The sequence below is a fragment of the Thamnophis elegans genome, chromosome 6 (assembly GCF_009769535.1).
Source record: "Thamnophis elegans isolate rThaEle1 chromosome 6, rThaEle1.pri, whole genome shotgun sequence".
NCBI classification, from domain to species: Eukaryota; Metazoa; Chordata; class Lepidosauria; order Squamata; family Colubridae; genus Thamnophis; species Thamnophis elegans.
Window position 1 is genome coordinate 2,908,766 of NC_045546.1, and position 10,027 is coordinate 2,918,792.

Genomic DNA, 10,027 nt, shown 5'->3' on the forward strand with positions numbered 1-10,027 from the left:
TCAAACTGACTAAAAAATGGGAATTATGACCATTTTTTCATAGATGCGACCATTGATCAGGTGATACAAATTCAGATGCTTAGCAACTGGCTCGTATTTATGACCTTTGTAGTGTCCTGTGGGGTCACGTGATCCTCTTTTGCGACCTTGATAAGCAAAGTCGGTGGGGAAGACGGATTCACTTCACAATCAGGTGACTCACTGATCAACAGCAGCGATTCACTTAGCAACAGTGGCAAAGAAGGTCATACGATGGGGGAGCAAAGCTCATTTGACCCATGTCTCGCTTAACAACTGAAATTTTGGGCTTCAGTGCGGTCGTAAATCAAGGACTAATGTGGCAAATTTGAATAAGGTGTGTCTTTCTTTACTTTTGGATGCAGAAATACTGACAGGCTGCCCTAGTTAAGGCCTGCATCCCAAATGTTTATGGTGATTATCCGTCATCCAGTTCATGTCCCCAAGGTGTTTTTTCCCCAAAAAGGCAAGTGGACTTTCTTTGTCTTTTTTCCTCCTTGAAGACGATTCGCTTCTCACCCAAGGAGCTTCTTTCGGTTCCGAAGTGAAGAATTGAGGAAGCTCCTTGGATGAGAAGCGAAACCTCTTCCAGGAATGACAAAAGTCCGTGTGCCCTTTCGGAAAAAAGCAGCTTGGGGGACGACCTACATCCTAAAACTACCTGCCATTTTTACATTCAGATGCTTCATTTATTTGTTTTTAAACCAGGCAATGGAAATTCTCTGAGGTAAAAAAAAAAATGGAATGGAAATTCTCTGAGGTAAAAAAAAATGGAATGGAAATTCTCTGAGGTAAAAAAAAATGGAATGGAAATTCTCTGAGGTAAAAAAAAAAGCCGCTAGTTCAAATTTACCGCAACTGGTCAATTCCGTCCCGCCCAGCGCCAAAAGGCACGCAGCCGCACCTCCGGAGAGCTCCGTAGGTGTGACTCAATCCGGGTTGCGTCCTCCAAGAGCCGTGCAATCTCAAGAGTGGCACACACAACCCCAGAGGGCATGGATATAATGAGGAGAGAAATTGGCACCCGCCAAGTACGAGTAATTGCAGGAAATGAAAGAGCTTGGAAACCCGGAAGGTTCCAAGCGCACTTCTTCACATGTGCACACACACACACAAAAGGTTGTTGTTGTTGTGTTTTAGGCAATGGGATGCCACCCATAGAGCGGCAACGGCAAGTCCAGACACACCTCGCCCGTTACCAGATACTCCTTTTCAACATGTGGAAATAGGCAAAGAACCTAAAACTCTTCCCTCCAAGAAGGGAATTTCAGCTTTAGGGCTGTTTCCCCCTCCAAGTTATGTTCGACTAGAACAGGGGTCATCAACTTGCGGCTCTGGGGCCGCATGTGGCTCTGGAGCCGCATGTGGCTCTTTCATCCCTCTGCTGTGGCTCCCTGTCGCCGGTCAGCTCCATAGAGCTTTCGGTTAGGAGAGATAGAGGAAAAAGGACGCTGCGCTAGCAGGAGACTCTATGGTGGGGAAAATGGACCTGGTCGGCTCCGGAATTGAAGAGGGGCTTCCAGTTAGGACCTTTGTGGCTCTTTTGAGTGTTTCAGGTTACCGACATCTGGGTTAGAACAACATGGAGGGTACAGGCGTTCCTCAACATACGGCCACAGTTCAGCCCAAAGATTCTGTTCCTAAGCGAGACAGTGAGCTTTGCCCCATTTCACGACCTCTCTTGCCCCCGTTGTTCAGTGAATCACGGCAGTTGATAGAAACATGGGTGGGCTCTCAAAGCACAGGGAGATGAGAGTAGATTCCAGAGGTGGCTGCTTCCGGTTGGAGCGAACCGGTAGGTTCCGATCACCGCTGGCCCACCTACCAGCCCTGGCGCTATCCCGCCCTATATATCTCACCGCTCTGGTCGCTGCCCCACCCACGCAGCCCAGCTGATTTCTGCGCCATCACCCGCTCTACCTCAATGTGGCTGCCGAGAAGGTGTGCCGGAAGCCGCATGCATGAAATTGCGAATGTGTGTTTTTTCCCCCTCCTTGGTCGTTTAGCGCTGCGTGCCGCTAACATTTTCGGTCTCTGCGCTACACGAACTGGTGTTAAATTATGTGAAGTCCAGCTCTGAGTGGATCCTACCCTTTGATTCATTCGGCAAAGAAGCAGGTTTGGTAAACCCCCCCCCCCCAATAGTGGGAAGGTACTAGGGTTAGAAACCAGGAGATCGTGAGTTCTAGTTCCTCCTTAGGCCTGAAAGGCAGATGGGTGACCTTTTGGGCCAATCACCAGGAGACGGGTGATCTCGTCTCTCTCTCTCTCTCTCTCTCTCTTCTCTCTCTCCCTCTCTCCTTCCTTCTCTCTCCTTTTCTCTCTCTATCCCTCTCTCTTTCTCTCCCTCTCTTTCTCCCTCTCTTTCTTTCTCTCTCTTTCCCTCTCTTCCTCTCCTCTCTCTCTCCTTCTCTCTCCCTCCTCTCCCTTCCTTCTCTCTCCTTTCCTCTCTCTCCCCTTCCTTCTCTCTCCCTCTCTCCTTTCCCTTCTCTCTCCTTCTCCCTCTCTCTCTCCTCTCTCTACTCTTCTCTCTCCCTCTCTCCTTCCTTCTCTCTCCTTCTCCCTTTCCCTCTCCTCTCCCTCTCTCCCTCCCCTCCCTCCCTCTCTCTCTCTCTCTCTCTCAGTCCAACCCACTTCACAAGGTTGTTGTTGTCAGGAAAATAGGTGAGGGAAGGATACATTTGCTGCCTTGAGTTATTGGCAAAAATAATAAAAGGCGGCATACAAATCAATCAATGAATAAATAAATAAATGCCTTCCGTAGAGGCTAAGCATCGAGTTTCAGCAAGCGCACGCAGGCTCCAGGGAAAGAATGTCAATCCAGCAACTTCCGGGTGTGGTGACTGTCATTCAGCAGTAAACCACAAACCACTTCCTGTTCTAGAAAATCCATTTAAATTACTGGACCACCCTGGAATAGCTGGACCGGTATGGGAATAGGAATAGAATAGAATTAGGAATGGGAATAGGAATAGAATTAGGAACAGGAATGGAAAAGAATAGAACAGAATAGAATAGGGAATGGGAATAGAATTAGGAATAGGAATAGAATTAGGAATAGGAATAGAATAGATTAGATTATGGAATGAATAGAAAATGGAATAGAATAAAATAAGGAATGGGAATAGGAATAGAATAGAATAGAACAGAATAGGGAATAGGAATAGGGATAGGATAGAATACAATTAGGAATAGGAATAGAATAGAATTAGGAATGGGAATAGGAATAGAATTAGCAATAGGAATGGAAAAGAATAGAACAGAACAGAATAGGAAATGGGAATAGGGACAGAACAGGAATAGAATTAGGAATAGGAATGGAATAGAATAAAATAGAATAGGGAATGGGAATAGGGATAGAATAGAATAGAGAATGGGAAGAGATAGAATACAATTAGGAATAGGAACAGAATTAGGAATAGGAACAGAATTAGGAATAGGAATAGAATAGGGAATGGGAATGAATAGAATAGATTTAGGAATAGGAACAGAATAGATTAGATTATGGAATGAACAGAAAATGGAATAGAATAAAATAAGGAATGGGAATGGGAATAAATAGAATTAGGAATAGGTTGAACACCTTCCTGCATTTCCCAGAAACTTAATTCAGCTGCTGCGTTTTGCACACACCAGTTGAAGGTGTGCAAGGGGAGTCCCGGTGTTTGTGTGGGTGTGTCACAAAAGGCAAGCAAATTCACAAAACCTGAGAATTTCTTTATTCCGGGTCCTCCTAATAGCTATGCATTCAGGTTCGATTTGGCGATTTTGTTCCAAATTCTTTTGGGAACCCTCTAAAACCAACCGCAGGCAGTCCTCACTTACAACCGTTCATTTAGCGACCGTTCACCATAACAAGAGCACTGGAAAAAAGGCAACTTAGGACCGTTTTACGCCCTTGGTTGCCTCCCCGTGGTCACGTGATCAAAATTCAGATGCTCTGCAAATGGGTTCATACTTATGACCGTGGCAGCGTCCCGGGGTCGCGCGATCCCCTTTTGCGACCTTCCGACAAGCCAATTCAAATAGGGAGAAGCCAGATTCACGCAACGACCGTTTAACTGATCAACTGCCGCGATTCACTTAACAACTGTGGCAAGGTCGGTCGTAAAACGGGGGCAAAACTCAACAAAAGGCCTCGCTTAGCAACAGAAAATGTTGGGGTTGCTCGTGGTCGTAGGACTACTTGCACACACCCCTCACAATGTCACCTGAGGTTGCAGTTGATATCCGACTTGCAACAGTCCTACCCCAATGGGTAACTAGATACGCCTTGGCCAAAATTATGATCGGTCAATAGATAAATATTGATTTATCTGGCAACTTCGTTCCCAGAATCCTTTGGAAATCCCCCCCTAAAGTCTCATCAAGATCTATTAGATCACTCGAGGTTATCCTCCATACCCATCACACAACACTCCTGCTCCAATGGGTAACCGGACCCAACTCGGCTAAAATTATAATCGGTCAACCAACACGGATGAATTCGGTTTTCCCTGGAAATTTCATTCCCAGGATCTTTTGGGGATCCCCTAAATTCCCATCAACATCTGTTAGGCCGCCGGTGGTTGCATTCAATACCCATCACGCACAGCCCTGCTTCAACGGGTAACTTACACAGACTGGGCCAAAATGTATGCTCAGCCAATAGGCAAATCCTGGTTTATCTGGCAATTTCATTACCACAATCTGTTTGGAATCCCCTAAATCCTCATCAAGATCTCCCAGGAGGTCAGAAGGAGACCTTATATTAATAGAATAGGAATACAACGGGAATGGGGATAGAATAGAATTAAGAATAGGAATAGAATAAGGAATGGGAATAGAATAGGATAAAATAAGGAATGGGAATAGGAATAGAATAGAACTAGGAATAGGATAGAATTAGGAATAGGAATAGAAAAGAATAGAATAAGGAATGGGAATAGAATAGGATAAAATAAGGAATGGGAATAGGAATAGAATATAATTAGGAATGGGAATAGAATTAGGAATAGGATAGAATTAGGAATAGGAATAGAATAGAATAAGGAATGGGAATAGAATTAGGAATAGGATAGAATTAGGAATAGGAATAGAATAAGAATAGAATAAGGAATGGGAATAGAATTAGGAATAGGAATAGAAAAGAATTAAGGAATGGGAATAGAATAGAATTAGGAATAGGAAAAGATAGAATAGAATAAGGAACGGAAATGGGAATAGAATAGGATAAAAAAAGGAATGGGAATAGGAATAGAATACAATAGGGAAATAGGGATAGAATTAGGAATAGGAATAGAATAAGAATAGAATAAGGAATGGGAATAGAATTAGGAATAGGATAGAATTAAGAATAGGATAGAATAGAATAAGAATAGAATAAGGAATAGGATAGAATTAGGAAAGAATAGAATAGAATAAGAATAGAATAAGGAATGGGAATAGAATAGCATAGCATAGCATAGTTGGAAGGGACCTTGGAGGTCTTCCAGTCCAACCCCTTGCTCGGTTTGGTTTGGTTTATTGGATTTATATGCCGCCCTTCTCCCAAGGACTCAGGGCGGCGTACAACATTAAAAAAAAACACACACACACACAAACATATTACAAAAGTTAAAAAGAATTAAATAGAATATCCCAAACAATCCCAATTAGAATTAACAATGCTTAGGCAGGAAATTCAATGCCTGTCAGACACACAACTCCTCCAATGGATAAGTAGGCAGACGGGGCTAAAATGATAGTCAGCCAACAGACAGTGGACCTTAAAACCTTCAGATGATCCAGATGAGCAGTTGAGGTTCTCCTAAACACACATTTTCCGACAGACAGGCAGGAGGGAGGGAGGGAGGGAGGGCAAGTCAGAGGGAAGGAACCCCCCCCCCCCAGGATAAAAGCCTAGCAAAATGGCCATTGCACACACAGAAGCTGTGCCTGCACCCACAGAGGTGGGTCATCCAAGGACAAATCAACCACAGCTTCCTAATCCGGCTTCCGAGAAGACTTCCGGGGAGGTTGAATTGCCCCAGGCTAGTCATGGCACGATTTAAGGGCAAATACCCCCAATTAAGACTGCTGGGACCGCAGATATGCAGAGGATACTACTCTAATGGCAGAAATTGGGAACTAAAGAGCCTCTTGATGTGGGTGAAGGAGGAGAGAGCAGAAGTTGGTTTGAAACTCAACATTAAGAAAACTAAGGTCGTGGCATCCGACCCTCTCAATTCCTGGCGAATCGACGGGGAAGAAATGGAGGTAGTGACAGGTTTTATTTCCCTGGGTCTCCAAGATCACCGCAGATGGGGACTGCAGCCAAGAAATCAAGAGGCTTGCTCCTGGGGAGGAAAGCGATGGCAAATCTAGACAGCATCCTAAAAAGCAGAGACATCACCCTGCCAATCAAAAGTGTGTCTAGTCAAGGCTACTGTTTTCCCAGTTGCAATGGATGGCTGTGAAAGTTGGACCATAAGGAAGGCTGAGGGCCAAAGAACGGAGGCCTTTGAACTCTGGTGCTGGAGGAGACTCCTGCATTGAGTCCCTTGGACTGCAAGGCCATCCAACCGGTCAGTCCTAGAGGAGATCAACCCTGACTGCTCTTTAGAAGGCCAGATCCTGAAGAGGAAACTCAAAGACTTTGGCCACCTGATGAGAAGGAAGAAGGACTTCCTGGAGAAGAGCCTCATGCTGGGAACAATGGAGGGCAGAAGAAGAAGGGGACGGCAGAGAAGGAGGTGGCTGGATGGAGTCACCCAAGCAGTTGGCATGAGCTTAAATGGACTCCAGAGGATGGCAGAGGACAGGAAGGCTTGGAGGAACATTGTCCATGGGGTTGCGATGGGTTGGACACAACTTCGCAACTAACAACACCAGCACCCAACGTAGGGCATTACAAGACAATGGACCATTGTAAAGAATAAGATCAAGGTGGAATTTATTTGCATCAATCTCTATTAAAACCCACCCATCCCAAGGACCAAATTGGTTTGAGAAGGACTGAGCTTTCAAAACTTCAACCTTCTCCAATCCAATGAAATCTTGACTTACAGTCACAGACCAACAATAAGAAGAGCGGAAATGCAACCATCACTTAAAAGCTAAACAATACACATAAATACAGATATATAAACAAAAACCTTTTTAAAAAACCCTAAAACATTAACGCAAGGAAAACAAATCACACAAAGCTAACACAATCCAAACACTCTTAAGTGAAATACTGAAAGAGGGACAGAATAACAGAGTTGGAAGGGAGCTTGGAGATCATCTAGTCCAACCCCATGTCAAACGGTCGCCCAATCTCTTCTTCAAAACCTCCCGCGTTGGAGCACCCACAACTTCTAGTGGCAAGCTGTTCCACTGATTCATTGTTCTCACTGTCAGGACATTTCTTACTTCTAAAGTTGCTTCTCTCCTTGATTAGTTTCCACCCATCGCTTCTCCTCCAGCCTTCAGATGCTTTGGAGAATAGCTTGATCCCCTCTTCTTTGGGGGCAGCCCCCCCAAATATTGATGCTACAGAAGAGATGGAACTATTTCCCCATCCCAACAAAAGCTAAAACTCCCAAAATGGATGGAAAAGATAATTGGGGGGGGGGGAAGGAGGGGGGGCAGGTAAGAAACCCCTGGGGGAAGGAAAGGACAGAAATGGCTTCTACTTGATAGGGGAATGTGGGCTGCCACGAGACACCCCTCCCCAAAGGAAAAATCTCAGCCAGAAGGAAGTTCAAAAACAAGAATTTCCTGCCCTTCCTGGGGGTGGGGGGGAGCCCAGAGCAGGGGAAGGAAAAAACTCACCTGCAGAAAAAGTAAGCGTCAAAACCCCCCCCCCCCCCCCCCAATGAATCCATGGTGCTTTTCTCTCTAGCTACAACTGCCTTCCTCCCCCTCCAAATAAAAGGGGAAAATGAAAGAAAGAGAGGGCAAAAATAAGGGGAAGGGGGAATTAGAAGAGGAAATGCCAAAAAGGGGAAGGGGAAACTGGAAGGGGAAAGGGGGAGGAGGAATTGGGAGTAAAAAAGAAAGGAGGAGAAATTAGAAAGGAAAAAAGGAGGGAGGGGAAACTGGAAGGAAAAGGGGGAGGAGGAATTGGGAGTAAAAAAGAAAGGAGGAGAAATTAGAAAGGAAAAAAGGAGGGAGGGGAAACTGGAAGGAAAAGGGGGAAGAGGAATTGGGAGGAAAAAAGGGGGAAGGAGAAATTGGAAGGAAAAGGGGGGGGAAGGGGAAAACTGAAAAGAAAACAGGGAGGAAGGAGAATCGAAGGGAAAAAAGGAGGAAGGGGAAATTGGAAAGGAAAAGGGGGAAGGAGAAATTGGAAGGAAAAAGGGCGGAGGGGAAAACTGAAAGGAAGAAAGGGAGGAAGGAGAAACGAAGGGAAAAAAGGAGGAAAGGGAAATTGGAAGGAAAAAGGGGGAAGGAAAAATTGGAAGGAAAAAGGGCGGAGGGGAAAACTGAAAGGAAGAAAGGGAGGAAGGAGAATCGAAGGGAAAAAAGGAGGAAGGGGAAATTGGAAAGGAAAAGGGGGAAGGAAAAATTGGAAGGAAAAAGGGCGGAGGGGGAAGACTGAAAGGAAGAAAGGGAGGAAGGAGAACCGAAGGGAAAAAAGGAGGAAGGGGAAATTGGAAAGGAAAAGGGGGAAGGAAAAATTGGAAGGAAAAAGGGGGAAGGGGAAAACTGAAAGGAAGAAAGGGAGGAAGGAGAAACGAAGGGGAAAAGGAGGAAGGAAAACTAGAGGGAGAGATGCAAAAAAAGGGGGGGGAAGAGCAATCTAGAAGGAAAAGGGGGAAGGGAAAATTAAAGGGATGCCAACAAAAGGGGGGGGAGGGGAATCCAATGGGATAAAAGGGGGAACTAAAAGGAAGAGATGCAAAAACAGAAAGGGGGGGAAGGTGAATTTGGAGGGGAAAGGGGGGAAGGAAAAAATAGAGGGAGGGAGGGGAGAGTGGAAGGAAACAAAAAGGAGAGGGGGAAACTAGAGATGCAACTTCCCCCCACCCAAAAAAAGTGGGGGAGGGGAGAAAACCAATCAGGGTCCTCCTGCAGAAATCAAGGGGGGGGGAGTGAAGAAGACATCCCCCCCCCAAAAAAAGATGGGGGGGGCTTAATTGGGAGTGGGGGAGGGGCGGAGAAAAGCATCCACTTTTCCTGTTTTTTCCATCACATCCAAAGGAGGAGGAAACCCCCCCACCCACCCAGCCCAATTATTCAGCTTTGACACCCCCACCCATCCCATCCAGGCAGGGCTCCCCTTGTCCCCAGCACCCTCTGGCTGTGGAGGATGGGAGTTGTAGTCCTCCCCCCCCCCCAAAAAAAAAACACATATAAACACACACACACTTTCCATTGAATTCTTTCTCTTTTCTCCCCCCTCGGGCGGGTCCCAGCCAGAGGCAGGGGATGATGGGGCTGGTGGTCACCCTTCGGGGATGCGAGCAGAGGAGCGGAGTGTAAAGAGGAGGAGGAGGAGGTGGGGAAGGAGTAGCCCGCGGCTGCTGGGAAGGAGAGGAAGGCGGCTAGGCTGAGGGAAGGGGCATCCAAACCCCCCCCCCACCTCTTCCCCCGGCTGGGGATGATGGGCTCTGCAGTCCCTCCTTGCAAACCACCCGACACCGACACCACCACCCCCCCCCATCATCCTCCGCCCGCCCTTCCCGCCGGCCCGGGCCCCCGCCAGGACCCACCTGCCAGCCCTCCCCGGCGCCACCATCGACCCCTCCGCCCCGCGGCGGCCGATGGGCTTCGGGCACCTTCGGCGTTTGTTTGGCGGCTCCCGCGGAAGCAGCCAAGATGGCAGGGGAGCGCGGGGAGTGCGCCTGCGCGGCGCCGCCCGTGGCACGCCGGGGGATGTAGTCCCCGCCACCCCCCCCCCGTTGGCCTCCTGGCTGGAAAGGGAAGCCTCGTCTCCCAAGCAGAGCGGGAGGGAGTGCGTGTGTGTAGAGACGCGAGGGAATGGGAGCGCCTTCCACTTCCGGTTCCCAATCGCAGCTCCGGCTTGCGGGGCAGGAAGGAAGGAATGGTGGGGAGGGGGGGG

General features: G+C 47.3%; 1 protein-coding gene across 1 annotated transcript in view; it reads right to left on the reverse strand.

Moving 5' to 3' along the window:
- Positions 1–9,791, reverse strand: part of EMSY (EMSY transcriptional repressor, BRCA2 interacting) — a 66,567-nt gene extending 56,776 nt beyond the window's left edge. Inside the window, 1 exon segment of the mRNA XM_032219938.1 lies at positions 9,678–9,791. The gene's annotated coding sequence lies outside the window, so the exon portion shown is untranslated.
- Positions 9,792–10,027: the final 236 nt, after the last annotated feature.